The sequence below is a fragment of the Marmota flaviventris genome, chromosome X (assembly GCF_047511675.1).
Source record: "Marmota flaviventris isolate mMarFla1 chromosome X, mMarFla1.hap1, whole genome shotgun sequence".
In the NCBI taxonomy this organism is placed as follows: Eukaryota; Metazoa; Chordata; class Mammalia; order Rodentia; family Sciuridae; genus Marmota; species Marmota flaviventris.
In genome coordinates this window covers 88,232,744-88,244,904 of record NC_092518.1, presented here as the reverse complement: position 1 = coordinate 88,244,904, position 12,161 = coordinate 88,232,744, and the positions used below count along the sequence as shown (strand labels likewise).

The 12,161-nt window shown below is 39.6% G+C and overlaps 1 non-coding gene across 1 annotated transcript; it reads right to left on the bottom strand.

Moving 5' to 3' along the window:
• Nucleotides 1–4,422: 4,422 nt before the first annotated feature.
• On the bottom strand, nt 4,423–4,529 carry LOC114092296 (U6 spliceosomal RNA). Its single transcript, XR_003582679.2, has one exon. It is a non-coding gene; the product is annotated as a U6 spliceosomal RNA (small nuclear RNA).
• Nucleotides 4,530–12,161: the final 7,632 nt, after the last annotated feature.

Here is a 12,161-nt window from a genome sequence, read left to right as displayed (position 1 = left end):
TTTCTTTATGTAAATCCAAGTTTCTTTTTTTAATATTTACTTTTTAATTATAGGTGGACACAAGATCTTTATTTTATTTTTATGTGGTGCTGAGAATTGAACCCAGTGCCTCATGCATGGTAGGTGAGTGCTCTACCACTGAGTCACAACCCCAGCCCAATAAATCCAAGTTTCCGATCTAAAGAATTTTTTTCTAAAGAAATTAATTTACTATTTCTTACAAGGAAAGGCTCTTGGCAGTAAATTCCCTATATTTTTGTTTTCTGAGACAGTCTTCATGCTGCTTCACTCTTGAAGGATAATTTCACAGGGTACAGGATTCTTTATTGGTGGCTTTTATCTCTAAACACTTTAAGCATTTTACTCTATTCCCTTCTTTTTTGCATGAAATTTTGAAGAGAAGTCAGGTGCAATTCTCCTCTTTCATCCACTATTATCAAGGAGTATATGTATATATATATATATATATATATATATATATATCCTCTTTATAAGTGTGTGTGTGTGTGTGTGTGCACATGCACGCACTACTGAGCATTGAACCCAGAGGTGCTTTACTACCACTGAACTACATCCCCAGCTATATCTTGTGAAAGGGTCTTCCTAAATTGCTGAGGCTGGGCTCAGACTTGCCATCCTCCTGCCTCGGCCTCTGGAGTCATTGGGTTTATTGGTGTCATCTGCCATACCTGGTGGATTATTTCACGATTTTATCTTTTCTTTAGTTTTCTATATTCTACATATGAACTTCCAATACTACATTTGGTAGAAGTGGCAAAAATAGACATTGTTGTCTTGTTCCTGATGGAACAATGCTTGAGAATTGGCACTATAAATGAGAACCCAGAGAATAGTGCACAGTAATGATTTAGTAATTGTGAGCTGTTTTTATAAATACTTATAAGTTGAAGTTCATACAGATTAGATAATTTCCTAGTTTGCATGTTTTTAAAAGGTAGTCTTAAAATGGGCTTCTATCCTGCTGATGCTGTGTGTGTGTGTTTGTGTGTGTGTGTGTGTGTGTGTGTGTTTTCCTGGGGATTAAATCTAGGGCCTTTCATATGAAGTTCTGTACCACTGTGCTACATTCCCAGCCCTTTTAAATTTTTTATTTTGTTTTATGACAGTTATCCTCTTGTTATGTTGCCCAGGGTGGCCTCAAACTTGGCAATCCTCTTGCTCAGCCTCCTTGAGTAGCTGGGATTACAGGCATGTGCCGTAGCACCTGGCTCTAATTAATCTTGACAGATTCAAAAAATACTTGGAGCAACTTATCTTAGAAAACAGCATTACTATTTCTCCACATGGTGGAATAGTATGCTGATGGATGATCCTTAATTCTCTAGTACATAATGGTGACACCATACATTTTGCAAGGAGTGATACATGTCTTGGGATGGTTGTTTACTATTATAGCACTCATGCCCAGAAGATTCACATGTATGTTAAAATAGTTCCATTTTATGCTGACCCCAAATCTGCACTTATTATCTCTTCCTTCCTCTGTGTAGTTTGAGGAGTCCATACATAGCAGGGTCCCTCAGACAGGAGGGTGGGAAACCCTCTGTGACTATATCCCTGTACAGTTTACCTGACCTTCTCCCACTTCCTCTCAGTCATCCCATCTCCAAGACACTATGAACACGGCTTCCCAGGCTCCATTGCATATTCAATAAGTTGTTTGAACTTAACTATGTAAAAAATAAGTTGGCATTTCTTTTTTTAATATTTATTTTTTTAGTTGTAGTTGGACACAATACCTTTATTTTATTTATTTTTATGTGGTGCTGAGAATCAAACCCAGGGCCTCACACATGCTAGGCAAGCACTCTACCACTGAGCCACAGTCCCAGCCCTAAGTTGGCATTTCTTTTGCTATTAAAAAATTCCTGAGCCAGGCATGGTGGTGCATGCCTATAATCCCTGAAGCTTGGGAGGCTGAGGTAGGAGGATTGCGAGGTCAAAGACAGCCTCAGCAACTTAGCAAGTGCTAAGTAACTCGTGAGACCCTATCTCTAAATAAAATACAAAATAGATCTGGGGATGTGATCAGTGGTCTAGTGCTCAAGTTCAATCCCCAGTACGTCCCCCCAGCCAAAAAATTCCTGAAACACCAGTTGTCCTTCAAATCAAGATTCTTTGGAGACCTCATATATAAAGTTATTATTTTGTGGAAGGAGTTTTAAATTTTCTTTCTGAGTGTAATTCAAAGATTGTTCAGTTTTTCCTGCCTGTTAGCCTATCTGAAAATCTAAGAGTGCTAAAATATATTATTTGGTTCTATTAAGTGTTCCATAAGCCTAAGCATTCTATAGACCGTGCCCCTGGCTTTGTGTGACCCCCTCATACCTCTGTTCTATTTCACCTAGATCCCTTAGAAAATGGGAATGGATCTTGGATGCAGGCAGAAGAAACTCAGGAAAAATAAGCAGTGCTCATTTTAGCAGAAACTGTCACATTTTAATTCAAATCAACTGGATTATCTTATTTTGTTAGTCCTCGGTGAACTGTGTTGACTCTTCTCTAGTCTTTATCTGTTACCCTTGGGAAAATTCTTTTGAAGACTATTGCCTTAGAATGCACTTCCTGTTTTTTATTCTCTTTTTGTCAATAGGTTTTGATTAACTATATTAAATCTAATTTTAACAAGAGGCAGGCTATAAATGGATATACACACATTGCTAGAAATTCAACCTTTCTCAGTAGCTCAGCCCAATCCTTCTGTGGATGGGGCTGGAGTAGTTTTGAGCACGCCATTGATGCCAGGGTGTCAGAACTTAGCATTTTTAAAATTCAGCTTTTTATTTCCTTGACTGATCAATTTATGAACTATAGGATAATTAATTGTCTTTTAGTTTCTACTTCTGAATTTAGATGGGGTGTTAGTTTTCTGTCACTATGACAAAATGACTGAGAAAATCAACTTATAAAGCAGAAAATTTTATTTTGGCTTGTGGTTTCAGTCCATGGTCACTTGGTCCCTACTCTTTGGCTTGTGCTGAGGCTGAACATTGTGGTGGGGAGCATGTGGTAGAAAAAGCTGCTAACATTATGGTGACCAGGAAATAGGGAACAAAAAATGAGAGGAAGGGACCAGAATCCCAATATGCCCCTCACTGGCACACCTTCAGTGTATAACTTCCTTCCACTAGGCTCTACCTCCTGAAGGTTATACCCACCTCCAATAGTACCACAGGCTGGTGTCCAAGACTCTGGCACATAGCCTTTGGGGTCATTTCAGATCCAAATCATAACAGGTGGTAAAAAGAACACATAGGAACAGTTAAAGTCTGAGTGTCCAAAGATACAGAAACACTTTCACGAATGAACTTCATTGTAGGCAAAGCAATGTAAGCCAAAAAGAGGGGAGTAGTGGGCAAGTGAATATTTCTTTGAGACCCAACCTAATTTGCTCCAGTTTCCACTGGCCAAACTGGGAAGCTAGCAAGATGGATACTTGCTCAATCTTTTTTGTGACAAAAAGTAAGTGGATCCAGCACACTTGCCACACTTATTACCTATGTTGTAAACACCTGCAGAGTTCCCCTGTTCAGAACACTGGACACATCTGATTAACCATGAGTAGTCACTTTCTGGCCAGGAGAATGAGGCTTGGGCATATAGCAAAAGCCTTGTCCTAGTGGTTTGCAAAATGAATTATGAAAATGTGGGCACAAGTGATTGAGGCCAGGTTAAATCACTTGAAGCCTTTCCCTGTACAGCCAAATCTTTGTACAACTGTAGAACACTCTTTACAAATGTAACGTGAATCCTTGATGTTCAGATCTCGTATATTGTACTTCTTTTTAAAATTTATTTATTTGTTCTAATCAGTTATGCATGATAGCAGAATGCTCTTCAGTTCATTGTATATAAACGGAGCACAGTTTTTCACTTCTCTGTTGTACACAAAGTAGGGTCACACCATTAGTGCAATCATACACACCCCTAGGGTAATTGATGGTCATCTCATTCCACCATCTTTCCTATTGCCCTCCCCCTCCTCTATCTTCCCTCCCTTTTGGCCAATCCAAAGTTCCTCCACTCATCCCATGCTCCCCCCCCCAATTATGGATTAGCATTCACTTATCAGATAAAACATTCAGCCTTTCTTTTTTGGGGATTGGCTTACTTCACTTAGTATGTTATTCTCCAAATCCATCCATTTACCTGAAAATGCCATAATTTTATTCTTTTATTGTGGATTAATATTCCATTGTATATATATAAATATAAAATATTCCATTGTGTGTGTGTGTATATATATATATATATATATATATATATATATATATATATATATATCTACCTACCATAATTTCTTTATCCATTCATCTATTGAAGGGCATCTAAGTTGGTTCCATAGTTTGATTATTGTGAGTTGTGCTGCTATGAACATTAATGTGGCTGTGTCACTATAGTAAAAATATGGAACACTTCATGAATTTGCATGTCATTCTTGTGCAGTGGCCATGCTAATCTTCTCTATATTGTTCCAATTTTAGTATATATGTTGCCGAAGTGAACACTTAGTATGTAATTTCAATAGAAAATTCATATAAACCATATTTTAACAATAAACATGTTAAAATATGCCAAAATCAGAATTATTAACTCAAACATTATTTCTTAAAAAACTCTGAAGCCACTAAACTGGAAAAGACAAAGTGCAAATGAAGATGATTACTGTGACTTTGCTTTTGGAAAATGCTGTGTGTATATTTTGTTTATATGATTGTGTATACCTAACCTATGGGGACACATCCACAGAGCATGTAACATTTTATTAACAAAGACTCCTTTGGATCAGGAGATAGGTGTGAGGTCAGTGAGAAATGCAGTTTGATTGAAATTAATAAATGCTTCTGTGTATTGTTTGAAATTTTTTATTCAAAATTAAAGGGAATTGGATAAAAATGTAAACCAAAACACATGTACAAAATTGACAAAAGTCAGGGGTACATATATTCCATTCTTTGGAAAAATATTCATTGTATTTAATTTCATAAGGGGAATGAAGTAAATAGAGAAATGGGACTGGCTCTGTGTGTGTGCGTTAGCTCCTCTAGCTACCACCTTGAGTAGAGCTCACAGTTATAGCTTTATGTTCAGTTCACACCAGAACTGACGTTCAATATGAAAATGAGATATCCCAGAAAATGTGCTTTATTGTATTCCAGGAAAATACAGAGGTAAAAATATATTCCAAAACAGCTCTACAGTTATGATCCAGTCAACTCAAGTTCACAGCCTGCATTCCTTCCTCCCAGCTACTTCATTCTGGCCAAGAGGTAGCACTGGAGCTATATGTCCATATGTAATTCATAATGAACAGGCATACATTTTGTGGACTAATAAATGACCTGAAATGATTGAATTTGATACTTGTTCTGTTTAGGAGCTTCATTTATATTTCAAAGCAGCTCCATTTGCTCTTGACCCCAAATCTACATGGCATTCACTGATTTCTCTCTTCCATCTCAGTGTAAGTAGAGGTGTGTGTACTGCAGAGGGGTCCCTCCCAGAGAATATAGTCTTTTCCCTCCATTACTCCACCCCTGTACACTCCTCCCAGACCTTCTCCCTCCACCTCTTAATCATCCCCTTTCCAGAACACTGGACACAGCCCAGACCCTGCTTTAGTAGCCCCATTGTCTCAGTCACCTCCCTCCTGCCCTTCTTTGCCTCTTGCCCACTGGTGACTCCAAGGCACACTAGAGCTATCTGACATTTCATGGTATACTTTTACTTTTTATAGTATTCTTTCATGGTTTCGCTTGTTTTTTTTTTTTTTTAAGAATTAGAATCATTGTGTTTATAGGTTCACAAACTAGGTTTTAATTGAGTTTTCTTCTTCTGCTGCTGCTCCTTGTTGCAGCCACTTTTTTTTTTTTTGTAACCAAGGTTCATTTTTTTTAGTTTCCCAATTTACTTTTTTATTTTTTTTGATTTAAAAAATAAATGACAGCAGAATGCATTACAATCTTATTACACATATACAGCATGATTTTCATATCTCTGGTTGTATATAAAGTATGTTGACACCAATTCGTGTCTTCATACATGTACTTTGGATAATGATGTCCATCACATTCCACCATCCTTGCTAATCCCCTGCCCCCTTCTTTCCTTCCCACCCCTCTTCCCTATCTAGAATTCATCTATTCCTCCCATGCTCCCCCTCCCTACCCCACTATGAGTCACCCTTCTTATATCAGAGAAAACATTCCTCATTTGTTTAAGGCGGGGGGGGGGGGGGAGATATTGGTGCAGCCACCTCTTTGTAAACACAGACTTTTGATAATGCAGGTGTGTTGGTTCCACCTTGTGACAGAATCTTGAACTGCAACGTGAAAATGGCTGAGCAGGAAACTGGGAGGGAGGGAATCTGACCAAGCACATCCTACAGAACTTTCTGGAAGCCTGTGTATAAAAGGGGACATTGCCAATGTGTAGGTAGGTATACTGAGGACCTCCACACAGAAAATGAAGTCTATCATTATTGGGAAGAGAAAGCGCTATGTGAGAGGACCAAAAAAAAAAAAATCTTATTTTCTTATTTTTATACTTTGAAACTTCTGGATAATTAGCTGGAGACACACAAACAAAAAAGGATTCACACTAATTATGATTTTTGGAAAGCAAATTTCCCCTTAATTAATATGGGCATCATTCCAGGAAGATATATTTCTGATTGCATTTTTAATTTTCAACAAAATTTTAGGCTTTCCCCCCTGACTGGGTTTTTCATTGTGTGGATACCCCAGAATTAAGTTAGGATCAAAGTAATGAAAATTTAGTTTCTTTTACAGTTTTCCAATGACAAATGATAGTGTACCAAACACCCTGTTATCACAATATGTGTACTTACATACACCACATAATACATGTATACCTATGCAAATGTTTGTAAGCATTTCTGTTGACATAATGACTTGTAAATGTTCTTACTCATTTATATTCCTAACAGTGAAGCATAAAAGTACCTATGTCTCCACACATGAGAGACAATGAAAATCATTGCTAATGTGATAGTGAAAGGATCTTGTGTCATTGTTGTCATTATGACTTGTTTTTGCTACCTTATGGAATTCATTCCTATGCATGTAAAATAATATTCACAATGCTGAATTATTTAGAGTGTTTTTATAGTTCCTACTGTCAACCCTGTGTGCATTGCATTTTCAGAATATAATCTGCTAAAGGGCACAGTTTAAGGCATAGTTCACACCATCGTTTGAAAGAGATAAATGGGTTCTATGTGAGCCTAGCAAACTGTTTTGGAAAATTCTCATATGATAACAGTTTGGGTTTTATAGGAGTATGTGTAAGGTGTGTGTGTGTGTGTGTGTGTGTGTGAAAAAGAGAGTGTGTGTATGCATCAGCAAGTGACACTCTGTGTTTGTGCATGCACACATATGGTGACAACCATATTTCTGTATTCTTTTTCCCTCTTCATAGATTTGCATCCTGTTTGGCCTCCCTTCCTACATTCAGGTCCAAAAGTGAAGGAAGAGAATTCTCAGCATGGCATCCTTATAACCTAAGCCTGATTGACATCCTTCATTCCATCCTGAAGATGACTTGTGAGAAAGTGTTGGTACAAAGTGTGTGCAACTTTGGAGCCCTCTAATAAGTGATACCATCCTAACATTCATAAAGGTAGTGCTGCTTGAACTGCCCAAGGCCACGGAGGAGTAAAGAAAGTAACAGTACTGATAGTCTGTCACAGAGGACAGGACTTGGACCCTGTAGAGGACCCACTATCAAACCTGTGCTGCAGGTGGAGGTGATGAGGTGTAAATTAGCTTTTATGCAAATGAGCAACCCAAGGGAGCATGGGTGGTGGGAAGGAGGGGGGACAGTCATTGTTTGGAGTTACACAGGACATAGAGTCGTTAGGGTAGGATACAGCACAGTATTATAAAATACATGTGCATTAAACAACTTGCTAAGAGCCACGTTTGAGTGTTATTGTGATACAATGGAAGCTCAGATCAATATAGTATTTTTCACAACATTCTTGCAATATAATTTGAAATACAATTACCCATTTACCCATTTTAAGGATACAGCTTGATGGTTTTCAGTATATTTATAGAGTTGAGCAACCAAGTATTAGCTATTTCCATCACCCTATAATATAGCATTGTGCTTAGTTAAAAACTGGTCCTCACCACAGCCCCAGGGAATGCATGTTTGTGTCTCTGGATTTTCCTGTTCCATACATTTCATATGAATGGAATCACACAATATTTGGTCTTTTGCATCTGGATTATTCACCTGTTATCATGGTTGATCCCTGGTACATCAGGTTATTTCTACTTTTTGGCTGTTGTTCAAGATGATGATGCTACATATATTCCTGTTCCAATTTATATGTAGACATGGGTTTTCATTTATCTTACATGTGTACCTGGGAGTGTAACTGATGACACATATGATAACTCCCTGTTTAATGGTGAGAAGAAATGCCAAGCCATTTCCATGACCTTGGCAGGCTTGAGGATCACCTGCTGAGCCTGTTATTTTCTCCAATTAGACTGTAATCATGGCTTTTGAAGCATTTTGAAGATTTGAAGCATCTTCTCATCACATTCTTTCTGGGAGTATAGGATATCCATGTGACATCACTGGTGACACTAAACTTCATCACTTGGTTAAGGTAATGTTTGCCAAGTTTCTCCAGTGGACAGTGACTGTATTCCATCTCTTACTGTCATGTTTGTAAGGGAGACACTAAGTTCTGCCCTCGGGGGTTAGGATAAGAATTAACCTTCACCTCATGGAGGGCAGGTAACTGTATATGTTATTTGGAATTATTGGATGAAGATAATTTGTCTCCTCTTATCCATTTCTTTACTGATTCAGACATTTGTTTATATTACTTTGGATTTATGCACATTATTGTAGAGGTTATGTCACTTCACTTTAAGGATATGCCATTGTCCTGAGTTTGTGGTGCAGTCTTGAATGTGAGTTTCCAGGGAGTTCAGGGCACTTAGATTCCTGGCAGCATCAGGACACAAAGCTTTTGTGAGATTCCAGGCTTCACTACTGAGCAGACAGTAACAATGAAGATTCCCTGATTTACTTAAGCTTTCCCAACGTCCTATAACCTGATCTAACTGTAGATTTAATAACAAATTACTTAAAGATTCAGTTTGGAGGAGATAATATTTAGGGTGTCATTTGGTTACATTAGTTTAGATATTTTGAATCTTATCCTCCAGATTATCTGTCATAGAGGAAACACTTGTTATTCAGCCATTGTCTGTCTGTCATCATTAAGCATCGGGGGCCCATCGTCAACACGAAGTCATTGGGAATATAACTTTTTTAATCCTTATTTTATTATTTCCCCATAAAGAGGCTTTTTAGACATTTTCCCCCTCACACACCTTCTGCCCAGAATATAAAATGTTGAGATCATACATGGAGGATTAAGTATGTGTTGTGTTTCTTTGTAGTGTCACAAACTATTGTAATATGTACCATCCCCCTACCCCTGAAAACCAGTTTGAAGCATCTTATGAGCAATATTTTCCCCTTTGAGAATGCATGTAACGTTTCAATGACAGCAAACTATGGAACTTCATTCCTGCCTCCTACCTGATGTGTGATGCTGAAATCCTGCCTTAACCTTTGTCAGTCTGAAGTTGTTCATCTATTAAAGGGGACTCACCATGCCCTCCTTACAGAACTATAAGGGACAAAGAGAAATCCTCTTCAGAGCACCTGGTGTGGAGTGAGATTTCAACCAGAGTTTATCTGGCTGAACTTTCTCTTCTCCTAGAGAAGTGATAACAGTTACCTAAATGAAAGGACATACCCGCCCTGGAGACCACCTGGAAATGTATCAGAAAGAAGCAGCATGTTTTAGTCAACCTTTCACTGCTGTGACTAAAAGATCTAATCAGAGGCTGGGGATGTGGCTCAAGCATGCTGCGCTGGGTTTGATCCTCAGCACCACATACAAGTAAAGATGTTGTGTCCACCGAAAACTAAAAAATAAATATTAAAACTCTCTCTCTCTCTCTAAAAAAAGGATCAAATCAGGACAGTTGTAGAGGAGGAAAATTTTATTTAGAGGCTCACAGTTTCAGAGGTCTCAGTCCACAGACAGCAGGTGCCATTCCTGGAGGTGACACAGAACATCATGGCAGAAGAGTGTGGCAAAGGGAAATAGCTCACATGAGGACCAGGAAGCAGAGAGAGAGAGAGAGAGAGAGAGAGAGAGAGAGAGAGAGAGAGAGACCCCCCTCATCAGATAAAAACACATACCAAATAGCCACACCCCCAATGAACCACTTCCTCCAGACACACCCCACCTGCCTCCAGTTCCACTGAGCTGATCCCTGAATTAATTAATTAATTAATTAATTAATTCATTCATTCATTCACTGATTAGGTTAATGCTATAACCCAATCATTTCTCCTCCAAACCTTCTTGTGTTGTCTCATACATGAGCTTTTGGGGGACACCTCACATCCAAACTATAACTTGGCCCATCCTCACATTTACACTGCGAATCATACTTTGGGGCCATCTCAGTGTTGCAGGAGGGCCTTGCTGAGAGAGGAAGAGTATTAAAGCATTTAATTTCAAAAATTCCTCATTGTTTTCTGTCCCCTTATTTGATGTTTTAATTTGATGCTGGGGAACAGTTTCACATTGATCCCCAAAAGAACAAAGAGTGAAGATAAAGAGGAAGCAGGAATCATAAACCCTTGACCCTCATATTAGTCCCATTACCACCCACAGGACCCTACACTGGAATTTCATCTGTACCAGCAACTTCTTCAAGAGGGGTTGTTGAATGAGTACCCACTTGGACACAATATTATTATCATTATTTTCCATTCTGAGACAGAATCTCATTGAGGTATTGAGGATGCCTTTGAATTGGGGATCCTCCTCCCTCTGCCTTCCTAGTAGCTGAGATGTTGGTAACCGACACCTGCTTTGTTCCAACAACCTGGGCAGAACACTCCCAATTGCCTCCATCCCCACATATTTTCTTTAATTAGTGAGCATTCTGTAGTCTCCGCAATGGTGTAGGCATTTTGCTTTAAGGGAGAAACAGACGTAAGAAGAAATAGTGCAAGCATTTCTTTAGTACAGGAACAGCCTGTCCACCACTGTTGCCATAGAAACCTGACATCATTATGGCAACCTTAGTGACCCTGACAACACTCTAGAGGAGACTTACTTTCTCTGGTTCAAAAACAGGGCCCAACATCCAGATATTTGGACTCAATGGAGGGTGGAGGCTGAGCCTCCCTGGGGTGTGGAGAGATGTAGGTACACCAGACCCAAGTTGTCTCATTCCTGCCCTGGGACTTGGTGCCCTGCCCTGCTAACTGGAGAAGGAAAGGGATGTGTGACCCTCCTGATCCCAGGCTCCATGATGTCCTGTGTGATAATTGTGGGATCATAAATGCCTATATGAATTTAGACCACTTCACATTCCTGTTCAGATTTGCTGTTAGAGGATGACAGATGAGTAAAAGAGAAGGAAAGTTCCTGGTGAGAAGCCCATTGTGTCCTCTAGTTGTTATGATCACTACCTAATTGTACCAGTGCCATTGGTAACTAGGCCAGTGATTCATTCCAGGTTTGGGACTTGGTTCTTCAGGTAACGGAGGGAGATGTGAGAACAGTGAGTGTGATGTCCCGAGCCTTGTTGTCCTGGATCTACTTCAGGAATTTGGACTCATTTGAGGGTGTGGGCAGAGTTCTTCCCATTGCGGAAGTCTGAGCCTAGTTCCCCTAATTAGTACATGTTCTAAGTTGGTGGACTTAAGAGTGAAGGTGTTTTAATTTCAAAGAAAGACGAGGGACAAAGAGGAGACCTAACCAAAAGCATTTCTAGTGCTCAGGACTAATCTGTGCATCGCGGTTGCCATAGAAACCTGACGTCATCAGGGCGACTGTGATGACTTTAGAAAGGAGACCGACTTGCTCTTGTGAGAGGAGCAGAGCCCCTCATCCAGGTGTTTGGACTCAGCGGAGGGTGTGGGTGCCCCGCGGTGGTGGCTGATCTTCCCTGGGGTGTGGGAGATGAAAGGACCCAGACCCAAGTCGCCTCGTTCCTTCTTCTGGACGCGGAGCCCCGCTGACTCCAGAGGGAGAGAGATGTGGGACCCTTCTGGCCCCA